At 40.5% G+C, this 13,470-nt stretch overlaps 1 protein-coding gene across 1 annotated transcript in view; it reads right to left on the reverse strand.

Moving 5' to 3' along the window:
• The window catches only part of LOC124775989 (sodium-coupled monocarboxylate transporter 1-like), a 150,717-nt gene extending 137,614 nt beyond the window's left edge, over positions 1-13,103 (reverse strand). Inside the window, exon 1 of the mRNA XM_047250830.1 lies at positions 12,981-13,103. The gene's annotated coding sequence lies outside the window, so the exon portion shown is untranslated. The remainder of the gene's footprint in view (positions 1-12,980) is intronic.
• Positions 13,104-13,470: the final 367 nt, after the last annotated feature.

Raw genomic sequence — 13,470 nt, forward strand, 5'->3', positions numbered from 1 at the left:
CAGATGAAATAAAGACGATCGTAAATAGCAAATATCAAAGTTTTTTTAATTGACAGAGGCACTTAAAAAATAAATGCGTACAGAAGTCTAGAGCAGAGTGAGTCAGAGATTGTTCCTACAGTGGAATTGCAGCCATGTCCAAAGAATTTTCTCCTAGGAATACTCGGCTGCTACTAGGTCGTCACAGAGGTCTCACGCTCTTTCCCCCTCCTGCATGGGAGTGCGGATCACATGGGGGAAGAGGATGCTGCTGCTCAAATTCGCAGAACTGTGCGTGACCACGCGTGCCGTGGTGCCGTGGATGGCTATGCGAAGGTGGAACCGGTATAGCTGGTAACAGTCAAAATGCGAGATGGGGCTGTAGCCGATGTGCTCCTCCAAGACGAGAATGAAATTTGGGATTGGAGACAGGTGGAACTTTACTGAAGGGGATGGTGAGGCTGATGCAGTGGAATTGCCTTGATCTGATGAGGAAGTTGGGGATGAGAAACCTCGTGGAAGTGATCGAATACTCGATCGGCCTCCGATGAGAGGCAGTATTGTCGGGAGAATGACTGTGGTGGTGTACCGTCGTAGAAGCGTTACTAACCATGTTGTCCTTCCACGACGAGAAGGTTGTCCGTTAGTTTGGCTGAGATCTCTTCAGGCTGGAACTGGTTAAGTCAACTCGCACTGTAATTATTTGGTCGTCTTAAAATGAGTGATATCGCTCATGTTGCTACTGATACTCAAATAGTGTTGGTGGCGTCTTCCAGGATCCACGCCGGCTATTGCCTGTTAACCATAACAGTGATCGGTTTACCTTGCAGCAAATTGCCAAAAGTACTGTGGTCCAATCTACTTACTCTATGAGGTCCTGAGTAGGGTGGATATAGTATCAGTCAGACAGTATCATAGCATAGCAGTACGTGGTCACAGTCCTACAGTGTTTTATGGACGAATATTTTCTGGAGTCCATACACTTGAGGTAGTGATATCTTTAGGGTGTAGTACTTTGCTTCATTTTGGAGACAGGCTAAGGCAGCGCTTTGCCTGTAGGTAAATGGAATGGTTCCATGCCGCCGGAAGAGTGAACGGTTCTCTGTAAAGAAGTTCTGCGAGAGATGCACAGGGATCTTCTTTGTAAGCCGTATACACATCTTGAAGAAGCCATGGCAAGGCAACTGTACTTTACTCTCCAAAGCATATGAGACCTATTTTTAAGGTGTACTGTCAGCGCTCTACGAGACAATTACTTTGTGGGTGGTAATCTATTGTTGGATAGTGCTGGACGCCACATACGGGCTAACTCGAATTGCCTGCCTTGGTATGTTCTTACTGTGGCAGGACAACTGAACGGGAAATCCATTGGTTGTTAAATCATTTTGGACTTGTTTCAAGAAGGATGTCTGGAATTTCTGTAGCCGCGAAGCTGCAAGTTACTCTGTCCATTGCTGATAGAATATGTAATTATCCATTTGAATCAGGAAATGGCCTAACGGCATCTAAATTGACATGCTGAAAACGGCACCATGTAACGGTGAAACGGTCGAATCATGATTGTACATACCAACCTATTTTGGAACGCTGGCAGGCAGTGCGTGCTTACGTTCAATACTGACCGCTTTTCTTGACATTCGGCCAGACGAAACCGGCAGAGACAAGCTCCAAACTTGATCGATTCCTGGGATGGTAAAGTACGTGTAGTTTATCGAAAAATATGTAAGTAGGCTGTTTAGGTTTTTATATTGGTAACGCCACGTAGCGCTCTGAAAATCACTGGCTGTGCTGTGTGCAGTCTCTGGCTGGTTTGCATTGTTGTTGGCCATTGTAGTGTTGGGCAGCTGGATGTTAACAGCGCGTATCGTTGCGCAGTTGGAGGTGAGCCGCCAGCAGTGGTGAATGTGGGGAAGTGAGATGGCGGATTTTGGAGAATGGATAATCTGGAGGTGTGTCCATCAGAAACAGTACATTTGTAAGAATGGATGTCATGAACTGCTATATATATTATGACTATTATGGTAAATACATTGTTTGTTCTCTATTAAAATCTTTCATTTGCTAACTATGCCTATCAGTAGTTAGTGACTTCCGTAGTTTGAATCTTTTATTTAGCTTGCAGTAGTGGATCTCGCTGTATTGCAGTAGTTCGAGTAACCAAGATTTTTGTGAGGTAAGTGATTTGTGAAACGTATAGGTTATTGTTAGTCAGGGCCATTCTTTTGTAGGGATTTTTGAAACTCAGATTGCGTTGCGCTAAAAATATTGCGTGTCAGTTTAAGCAGTCTTGTATAATTTTTCTAAGGGGACGCTTCAAATGGATGGCCTCATGGGGCATGGTGTTTGTGGACTATGGAGGTTTTGGGAGAATCATGTAGTAAATGTTTTGAAACCAGGGACGTCATGGCTTTAGATGGACAATAACATTGTGTTGCCAGGCAGATGTCCCCAAAACATTGCGTCCTCTAATTGCAGTTGTAAATTTACCAAAATAGATACATATTGAAGAAACATTTATCCTCGAAAGGAAATCATATACAACATTGTCCATTCCAGTCCTATGTCGGGCATGTGTTGTTAATTCTGTGATGAACTACACACTGCAGAAGCGATATTAGAAGGTATCCCTATAACTTTTGGCACCTCAGTGTACTCTGCGTTGGTGTATGCGTAGTGAATGCTGTTTTTCCCTACTCACATCCCATACATTGTAACAACAAATATAATTAATAAATTCTGTACGGAATTGGCTTCGTTGTAACGCCTATAAGTAATTTCCCAGGCGCCCTAGATATCTGCAAGTACCCCTGCAGGTTTCAACGGTGTTTCGCATAAACTGATGGGTCGAAATATTGTTCGCTGAGTGCATCCAACAAATGGCAGACAGAATAATTTCCAGATACTGTAAGCACTGATTTGTGTGATCTTCTTTAGAATATGTATTATGATAATGGATATAATATTTTATACTGTGTGAAAACTTTAATAACACGAAGTAATATTTAGCTCTCTAACACACGAGAATTTGTACGCTTCTGTTGAAGGAGACACAGTGGAAGGAAGATGTATTTCCATGTGCTCTAGAATATAAATCGCAAGAATTATTCGACAACAGTAAATCATTATCCTTAGTCTTAGTATGCACAAGTGATATTACTTTTTGATAAAAGAATTACAACTATCGATTTTGGTAAATTTAAATTAAGTAAATATTTTTCCTTTCCTTTGTGTCAGAAGCACAGATACTAAAAGACTTTGAGAGACATTTACTGTTCCATGATCTCAGAGCTCGAATTAATACCCAGTGAGCAATGAAGCCATTGTTTGAACACCACTAATAAAAAGTGGCTATGATTCACGCGACTTTCCTTCAGATACGGTGAGTGATAAATTTATCCCCTTTGCCAACACGCAGATGTGTTTGAGTCACTTCCACTAGCACCAGTATTTGAAAAAAACCATTCGGCAAGGGAAAGACTGTGATTCAAGAAAATATTTTCTTAAACTCATAGTGTTCCGTAATTCCCGTTGCTAGCTTCTAGGACTAGTAGAGGGGAGACAGCACATAATATTTTGAAAAGTAATCAATGTCTGAAGACGCACCGGATCCGTGCAACAACCAATTGAAACCATCTTAGTATCGCGACAACTTTTAAAAATAACTTGCTGGGCCTGACCGAGTACATCACTTGTTTTACGGTTCCGGTCATTAACAACAAAAAAATTGCTAGTGTTCTTGTTGACGGGTTCTCTTCAAGACGATTCAGTACGGCCTCTTCCACTTCAGTTGTTCGGTGTCTCAATGGGTCACCACAGTCATGCCTGTTGACGGCGAAGATGGCCCTTTCTCGAAGGCATTTCTTAATTCTGGCGAAAAGGGAATTTGATGTTGTCATACGTTGTGGATAACGATTTTGTAAAGGCGACTAGCAGCTCTTCCATTAGGGTCATCTTCGCCATACTGTAGGCTCATGCCAATGTACTCGTAATCTGCAGATGTGTACTCAACCATGTTGCTCTAACACTCATAGGCATATGAATGAGGCTCGAACTACATCAGAGAGGTAGGATGTCAAATGATATCAGTCAGTCCGACGTAAGCACCTCCGACCGTGACTACCCTTCTGCACACCTACCAAGCAAACATGTTTTCAAACGGCTGTACACCGAAACGGTACGCTCCCGGACATTGATTCCAATTCAAAGTGTTGTCTACTCAGCTCGCTCTACAAGTCCTAGAAGTTTGTAATGGGAATTTCGAAACATACTGAATGTTCCTTACGCTGCTTTCCAGTTGCTGTCGCACTGTATAAATCGCCATCTTTTGCACCTTTTGGGAAATCACTGAGTGACATCTTTTGATATCTCAACAGATATGTCTATTCTTCGCTATCCCAGATTAAATATTTATTGGAATATGGGAACTAGAGCGACTGTATGGGCAGATTGGATGTCAAGACGTGTTTTTTTCAATAAGAAGAGCGTTAGCTGGCGACCTGAGATCGAAAGACAAATATTGGTAAAATCGTCCTTTATTAAACACTGTCAGAGCTGGCTGTTTACAAAGTCTTAGTACACAGACGGTGTCCATTGATGAAAAAATAACTCGTTTCTGCGGCAAAACTATGATCGAGTAATTCATTGGTGGAAAGCACGATCACTGTTGCCTCGAAAATTTCGTTTGCCACATCTACATACGAATTACCACTTGACACCTCCGTGTAATTGAAATATGACATTGTATTGGAGTTTCTTGAACGTATAGGTTCTATAATTTATATTAACCGATATTTCACATTAGTTGAGGTACTAGACTATCTCCACTCAGTCACAAGCTGTCAGGGCACAAGAACAATTCAGTCTGGTTGAGTTCCAGGTCAGAACCACTTCCAGTCGCATTCAGAAATGAAAAAGGCAGTCGATCAATCTCTGCCTGGTGAAGGACGGGGCCCCATTAGTAATTGGTATGACAAGAAATGTATTATTGTTGCCTCATCTGTGAAGAAAAATATGCCCTGGGAGAGTACAGGCATTGGTCAAAGCAAAACAAAGAATATGTCGATATCAGGCCGCATCTTACTATTGAAAAGATAATGACAATATGAGTGAGGTTGAATGGTGGATCGTGTCACTGCTGTGTGCTGGCAAAGTGCAAAATAAATAAATAAATAAATAAATAAAGTTGACAGTGTGAAAGATACTGAATCTGCTTCATTTTGCTCGTGCTGTTGCGTGGATTGAGTGCAGGCCAGGCTGTATTTCACTGAAGACATGAATGAAAAATGAACTACCTACGATTTAAAACTGAGAAATTAGAGCGTCTACTCCGTTTTGGAAATGTTTCGTTTTATGAAAACAACGAATCTGCAGAAGACAGTAAAGAAGTGGATACAGTTTATGGCTCCTTGAAAGAAAAACAAAAGTTCCGGCACCAATTCCGGGAGATCATAGCTTATGGAAAGATTCATCACTGTAGACTACTTCCAAGAAAACGTGTAAGAATGCGAGTTTTCTCCACAGAGCGCATACTCATTTGTGCTATCTGGAGGGAACAAATTGCTATCGATATTTTTGCATGCTCTGACCTCGCTGTGAGAAACCCGTGTACGCTTGTCTAAAGTATTTTTAACATTTTCATACTGTAACTGTACATTTATATCACTTTCTTTACCGAACTAGCGAAAGTAATGAACTTATATATTACAGAATAACGTAAACTCATTCACAAGTGTTCTGGCAGTACTAAGGTGTCGTATATGACAGACACTTTTCTCTGGCAGTACTAAGGTGTCGTATATGACAGACACTTTTCTCCAAAAACCAATGAAAAATTTAGGAATGTGAAATGTTACCTTACTAATTTAGATCATAATATCAAATGAAACTAAAATTTTTAAGAAGATTGAATCTGTCTGGTAATGGATCTGAGGAGTATCCGCTATTTTCTTCTGTCATCAGTCTCATTTATTTTACAGTGACGAACGTTTCAAAAAAATAGTGGACTGCTGGTTCCCTCTCACTTGATCGACGAACTTCTTCCATGCAATGTGGCATAATTTTCGAATGTTACACTCACATCTCTAGTACAGGCAGAACGGCAGTAAGTACGTGTGTGTGTGTGTGTGTGTGTGTGTGTGTGTGTGTGTGTGTGTGTGTGTGTGTGTGTGTGTGTGATATAAAGGTATTGCATAAAGCTCGGTAACTATATAAAAATAGAAGCACATATAATATGTTAGGGCTAAAAATGTGATATTCGAAATCATTCAAGTCTCCATTGTATTTTTGCAGAGATTTAGATCAATAGATGGTTGATGAATCATTTCTGGGTTATCAAAAAGATAGAAAGAAAATTGTGTTAAGGGGACTGTAGATGTTAAGTAGGTAAAGAGAAATAGTTTACTGATTGAATGAATTTATCGAAACTATTTGAATGATGAAATTACTCTCCATTTACTGTTATCATCAGCCATTCGATGTTCACCGCTGTATAAATGCCTCCTCCAGACATTAAAAATTAGTCTTCAGCTGTATGTGTCTACACTAATTGCTCCTTTTTTATGACGTCATATACCCTCCTTCCATTAGATCGTCTTACTAACGTTTTCCCTTCGCTTGTAATCCTTCAAAGAGTATACTTGACCCATCAACCATTCACTCGCCTGCCTTCATAGTCTCCCTTTCTCCATTTCTTTGAAATATTCTTTTAATCACATCTTCTAGTTCTGTTTGCTACCTATCCCAATATGCTTCTTTCTGCTGCTCGCCGCGCAGTCATCAGCATCTAGATAGCATAGTTCGTGTCTCACTGCCATAAGGCGACACTTTAAGACATATTTAATCTCAATTTACTCATTCACGAAAAAGCACCCACGGTCATTTATTACTTTTCTTCATTTCTTCTCTCGTCCTAACAATTTGTATCTTCAACTCCCCTAAATACAAAAGCTCGTCGATACATTGTATGACTTCATAGTTAATTTATAGCAATTTATCATCGAAAATTTTCCAAAATTTGTTTTTGATCGTGACGTTGTAGACCTTCAGGACTATTTTCAATCATTTCCTATCGTTATAGTAGTTAATCTACACCAGAGGCCAACGACAGAATATTGCTACAAAATGCAAAACCCGTTAGATGCGATCTCAGCAGAGGAAAATCCACAAAAATCTTTCCTATAGGATGGCCTTCACATCGTTCTGAAAGAGTGAGTGTTGCCTAGAAATTATTCATAAGAGTTGCCTTAGAATAGAATAACATTTTGTCGGGCTGTTAACCATTACATTTAACATGAAATATTTTCTTCTGAATAAACAGACTTGATTAAGACAATACGATAACCACTAAATTTAGAATTATAAGGTCATAAATTTCTGTTCACACTTGCTCGTGGCACTTGGCCAAATAAAAATATGCAGGCTCTATGTGACAAACATTAGTGATTATTATCTGAATATGACCGCAATGGCAACTAAACAGATTATGAACAAGGCGCCTACTTATGTTCACAAAAATTCACTATTTGTTAACTGAGATAAACTATTAACATAGTAATAGAACTAAAATGATGTATCACAACACAGTACTTTGTCTTCATCACAACTCAATATTTAACGAAACTTTCATGGACTATACGTCCGTTCAATTGCCAGCCAGAGGTAAAGATAACAACCAATCACAAGAGAGACCTAAAAACAAGTAATTCAAAAATGGCAGAGATTGTCCTCTGTTATTCTTGGAGATGATAAGTCAATGTTATTCGGATTTAAGAGCAAATAGCATCCGAGTCTTTCCTCTTCAATAAAACATCACTGTCTTCTCGAATTAAGTTTTGTGGGCCAAGAGAGAAATGAAATGTCTGTGTGCAAAAATTAAGGTGATACGTTTATCATCATTTAGCATACGTACTTTGTTACATTTCATACTTAGGACTACAAAGATTTTATCTAAAGATGACGAAAGAAGTTTAGGGGGTATGGGATTTATTTACCGAAGATCTCATTCAATTAATTTTTCACTATTCTCAGTATGTGAAATGAAAGTGCAGTTTCGATTTATATCTTCTTCTGTGCACTAATGTATATTCTACAGTATACTGACGTAAACTAGAATAACTAATACCAAACAAACCAGTCGAGTGAGAGAAGTTAAGACTGCCGCAGCAAATTTGAAGATGGTAAAAATATTTCATTTTTTTCTAATCAGATTTTGTCAACAAGGTACTGTGCAAGCTGGTGGTGGCTCTGTAATGTGTCAGCTGTGTTTACATGGAATGCACTGACTCCTTTGGTCCCACCGAACCAATCACTGACTGGAAATGTTACGTGCGGCTACTTGGAGACCATATGTAGCCACTCATGCAATTTATGTTCCGAGAGAATGATGACATATCACTGGTCCACAGTTATTGGCGACTTGTTTCAAGAACATTTTGAACAACTCGAGCGAATGATTTGGTTATCTAGATGCCCCGACTCGAATCCCATCGATCATTTATGGGACATTATCGAGAGGTCAGTTTGGGCACAACATCCTATGCCGGCAACTCTTTTGCAGTTACGGGCGTCTATAGAAGGAACATGACTAAGTATTTCTACAGGGAGCTTCCTGCGACTAGTTAAGCCCATGCCATGTCGATTTGCTATACTATACTGGGGAATGGATGTCCAATACGATATTACGATGTATCACGTGGCTTTTGTAACCTTATCATGTATTTCTTTGATCGATTTGAAAATAGATGTGTGGCCAAAATTGACCTATTATGGTTTCTAAAAGACGGTGTTATCGAATGGAATAACGAGGCTCAAGCGGTTTTAATAGAGTGTGTGATCAAATCCCAAAACATCGAACACAAGTTAAGTGACAAGAGAAATACGTAGTTGCTACAAGCAGTACTGGAGGAAAGTCCTCCAGTCCATGTGTCATCAGGTCCTGACAACTTCATGTTTGATAGTTGGACGCCAGTTCTCGTGGTGAGGGGCCATACTGTAGGATATCAAGCTTGGTTGTGGAATGTCAGTCATTGTTGAACAGACGAACTGCAATGGGGGATGGGGCGGGGAGGTGGGGGAGGCTTGTCAAGTTGATGAACAGATTCAACTCTGGGTGATATGGTTAGTGGTTTCTGCTAGAATTCCTGCTGCTCGCCGAATACGGTGACAAATTTTGACAACATGTAGAGGTGTAATATCAACAGCAGCAGAAAATGGTATAACAGGTGTACGATTCGTTATGAATAGGAAGGTAGGGCAGAGGGTGTGTTACTGTGAACAGTTCAGTGACCGGGTTGTTCTAATCAGAATCGACAGCAGACCAACACCGACAACGATAGTTCAGGTATACATGCCGACGTCGCAAGCTGAAGATGAACAGATAGAGAAAGTGTATGAGGATATCGAAAGGGTAATGCAGTATGTAAAGGGGGACGAAAATCTAATAGTCATGGGCGACTGGAATGCAGTTGTAGGGGAAGGAGTAGAAGAAAAGGTTACAGGAGAATATGGGCTTGGGACAAGGAATGAAAGAGGAGAAAGACTAATTGAGTTCTGAAACAAGTTTCAGCTACTAATAGCGAATACCCTGTTCAAGAATCACAAGAGGAGGAGGTATACTTGGAAAAGGCCGGGAGACTCGGGAAGATTTCAATTAAATTACATCATGGTCAGACAGAGATTCCGAAATCAGATACTGGATTGTAAGGCGTACCCAGGAGCAGATATAGACTCAGATCACAATATAGTAGTACTGAAGACTGGGCTGAAATTCAAGACATTAGTCAGGAAGAATCAATACGCAAAGAAGTGGGATACGGAAGTACTAAGGAATGACAAGATACGTTCGAAGTTCTCTAACGCTATAGATACAGCAATAAGGAATAGCGCAGTAGGCAGTACAGTTGAAGAGGAATGGACATCTCTAAAAAGGGCCATCACAGAAGTTGGGAAGGAAAACATAGATACAAAGAAGGTAGCTGTGAAGAAACCATGGGTAACAGAAGAAATACTTCAGTTGATTGATGAAGGAAGGAGGTACAAACATGTTCCGGGAAAATCAGGAATACAGAAATACAAGTCGCTGTGGAATGAAATAAATAGGAAGTGCAGGGAAGGTAAGACGAAATGGCTGCAGGAAAAATGTGAAGACATCGAAAAAGATATGATTGTCGGAAGGACAGACTCAGCATACAGGAAAGTCAAAACAACCTTTGGTGACATTAAAAGCAACGGTGGTAACATTAAGAGTGCAACGGGAATTCCACTGTTAAATGCAGAGGAGAGAGCAGACAGGTGGAAAGAATACATTGAAAGCCTCTATGAGGGTGAAAATTTGTCTGATGTCATAGAAGAAGAAACAGGAGTCGATTTAGAAGAGATAGGGGATCCAGTATTAGAATCGGAATTTAAAAGAGCTTTGGAAGACCTACGGTCAAATAAGGCATCTGACTTTCGGGAAAGCATCATCCATACAATTCCGAAGACGGCAAGAGCTGACAAGTGCGAGAATTATCGCACAACCAACTTAACAGCTCATGCATCGAAGCTGCTTCCAAGAATAATGTACAGAAGAATGGAAAAGAAAATTGAGAATGCGCTAGGTGACGATCAGTTTGGCTTTAGGAAAAGTAAAGGGACGAGAGAGGCAGTTCTGACCTTACGGCTAATAATGGAAGCAAGGATAAAGAAAAATCAAGACACTTTCATAGGATTTGTCGACCTGGAAAAAGCGTTCGACAATATAAAATGGTGCAAGCTGTTCGAGATTCTGAAAAAGGTACGGATAAGCTATAGGGAGAGACGGGTCATATACAATATGTACAACAACCAAGAGGGAATAATAAGAGTGGACGATCAAGAACGAAGTGCTCGTATTAAGAATGGTGTAAGACAAGGCTGTAGCCTTTCGCCCCTACTCTTCAATCTGTACATCGAGGAAGCAATGATGGAAATAAAAGAAAGGTTCAGGAGTGGAATTAAAATACAAGGTGAAAGGATATCAATAATACGATTCGCTGATGACATTGCTATCCTGAGTGAAAGTGAAGAAGAATTAAATGATCTGCTGAACGGAATGAACAGTCTAATGAGTACACAGTATGGTTTGAGAGTAAATCGGAGAAAGACGAAGGTAATGAGAAGTAGTAGAAATGAGAACAGCGAGAAACTTAACATCAGGATTGATGGTCACGAAGTCAATGAAGTTAAGGAATTCTGCTACCTAGGCAGTAAAATAACCAATGACGGACGCAGCTAGGAGGACATCAAAAGCAGACTTGCTATGGCAAAAAAGGCATTTCTGGCCAAGAGAAGTCTACTAATATTAAATAGCGGCCTTAATTTGAGGAAGAAATTTCTGAGGATGTACGTCTGGAGTACAGCATTGTATGGTAGTGAAACATGGACTGTGAGAAAACAGGAACAGAAGAGAATCGAAGCATTCGAGATGTGGTGCTATAGACGAATGTTGAAAATTAGGTGGACTGATAAGGTAAGGAATGAGGAGGTTCTTCGCAGAATCGGAGTGGAAAGGAATATGTGGAAAACGATGATAAGGAGAAGGGACAGGATGATAGGACATCTGCTAAGACATGAGGGAATGACTTCCATGGTATTAGAGGGAGCTGTAGAGGGCAAAAACTGTAGAGGAAGACAGAGATTGGAATACGTCAAGCAAATTATTGAGGACGTAGGTTGCAAGTGCTACTCTGAGATGAAGAGGTTAGCACAGGAAAGGAATTCGTGGCGGGCCGCATCAAACCAGTCAGTAGACTGATGATGGGAAAAAAAAAATGAGGCGAGCATTTCTGGGGACTTTCTAAATGTGACTGCATCACCATTCCACCTATCGTATTGCCTTTTTGTATATTATAGAGAGAGTAATATCGTAGAATTATGAGTTCACTTCATGAGAGTGGCATGTGTGTCAAGTGTGTCTCGCTTATTACAAGCGTAAATATTTAAGTTGTCACGTTCATCTGTGAAGCAGACCGGAAATTAGTTGAAGAATTTTTATTTCACCGACTTGTCTCTTTTTACCTTACAAACAGAAGGAGGACGTGAGTCTCTTTGGCATGGACTTGAATTCATTGGTGTACTGGATAGTATACGTAAATACTTATAATGGATAACGTCCGAAGTGCCATGATACTTTTTGTGGATTATGCTGTTGTCTACAGAGAAGTCGTAACGCTTGAAAACTGTATTGAAATACAAGAAGAACTACAGTACATCGACCCTTGATGTAGCTATTTGTAGTTGACCATCAACATAAACGAATTTAATACATTGTGCCTGAATTGGCAGAGGTAACCATATTTTATGATTACACGCTTACAGAATACTGCAGTCAAAAGGCCATATTTAATCCTGGTGTCAGAATCCTGCTTGCCAAAATTTGCTAACTCAAATTCGCATAACATTATCAGCTCTAGCTGCTGGTATAACTCAGTCCCCTCGGTGACCGAATATGATGGAGCTGTGGTAACGGCTCTGGACACTATATAGGGGCATCAAATCTCTCTGACCATCCTGATTTATTTTTTCCATAGGGCACCATATGGACGCCAGTGCGAGGCTCGTGTTGATTTGATTTTCCTGAATTACTTATGCAAATGCACGGCCGAAGTCCTTCCCCATTCTTCACCAAATCCAAGCTTGTGCTCCGTCTCTAATGATCTCGTCGGCACATGAACGCTAATACCTAATCGTCCGTCGTATTTATCCACAATGTTTTCTTGACAACGCCGTGGACGACGTGTTCTTCTGTCCTTACTTCACTGAGTGCAGTCTGAGTACTCAGTGGTTTTCACATCTTCTACCTCTCAAATAAAGCTAGCTCTGTAGTGACTAGCGACTTTAAAGTACACTTTACATTTAGATCCCTCAAAAGAAAACAAAAAAGGAAATGAAATATAAGAGTTTACAAACTTCCAGTTTCGTATTTCAGCCTCTTTTCGCCCGCAGAAAAGCAAATGTAAATAGACAGTTGCTGCATTTCAGCTTACCGTGGTTAAACAATTGTTCTGTGATACTGTAAACAGTTATCTTCTGCACTGCAAACTCCTGTTTGTTTAGCGCTTTGTCGCTGTTTTCTTAACACAAAAGCGGTTCACCTGCTGCTACTGCTGCTGGTGCCTTCTCCAAAGCTACTGGATCTGCAGAGGTGCTCACGCTACCTAAGTAGTCGCTCAACTTGGGTCGGCGTTATCTAATACTGACGTAAGAACACGTGTCACGATTCGCTTCACATTGTCCTGCCACATCACTCCCCGTTTGCTTTCGTACATACGATTGCGTAAGGAGACAATGGGGTATTACACTATGTCATACTTGAATGACGGAAAGCTATGCATGGCCAAATTATCTATTTTCATGAGGAGTCCCAACACAGAGACCATGAAGTTTAACTTGAAATCCTACAGCAAACACTTATGACTTAGCGTACATTATTTACGAACATGTGTACAGCCGCGTGCTATCCTTGCCACAGAAAAA

This window comes from Schistocerca piceifrons, chromosome 2, assembly GCF_021461385.2.
Source record: "Schistocerca piceifrons isolate TAMUIC-IGC-003096 chromosome 2, iqSchPice1.1, whole genome shotgun sequence".
NCBI classification, from domain to species: domain Eukaryota; kingdom Metazoa; phylum Arthropoda; class Insecta; order Orthoptera; family Acrididae; genus Schistocerca; species Schistocerca piceifrons.